The 371-nt window shown below is 46.1% G+C and overlaps 1 protein-coding gene across 1 annotated transcript in view; it reads left to right on the forward strand.

Annotated features, from left to right (window-relative positions):
* The window catches only part of LOC119592397 (alpha-mannosidase 2C1-like), a gene marked incomplete in the record, with an annotated part of 33450 nt that overhangs the window by 21069 nt on the left and 12010 nt on the right, over positions 1-371 (forward strand).

A 371-nucleotide genomic window follows, 5' to 3' on the forward strand; every position in this document is an offset into this window, starting at 1 on the left:
ATGATTATCTCTATCAAACCCAAACATACCTCTCCACTCTTAATACATTCGAAAACTCCAAATGACTTATACCGCCTCCCTTAGATCTATATTTGCTTTTATACTATCCCCATTCCCTCTCTCACCCCCCATCTCCCCTTGTTCGTTCCATTTGCCCGTAGTTTTCCAGAGCTGACGTGGCCGGTGAATCACATCCCCTGGAAAGGTCGTCCATGCATTGTATAGTAGATCAGGCAAGCATCGCAGGCGTAAAGGTCATCTCTATCTCCTGTGTCCAAGTCCCTCGTACGCCCTACACCTTTCCTCTTTCTTCACTCAAGGATTCCAAGCTTGCAAAGGCGAAGGATGTAGTGGTCTTTGATATCCGTTTT

This window comes from Penaeus monodon, chromosome 30, assembly GCF_015228065.2.
Source record: "Penaeus monodon isolate SGIC_2016 chromosome 30, NSTDA_Pmon_1, whole genome shotgun sequence".
NCBI classification, from domain to species: Eukaryota; Metazoa; Arthropoda; class Malacostraca; order Decapoda; family Penaeidae; genus Penaeus; species Penaeus monodon.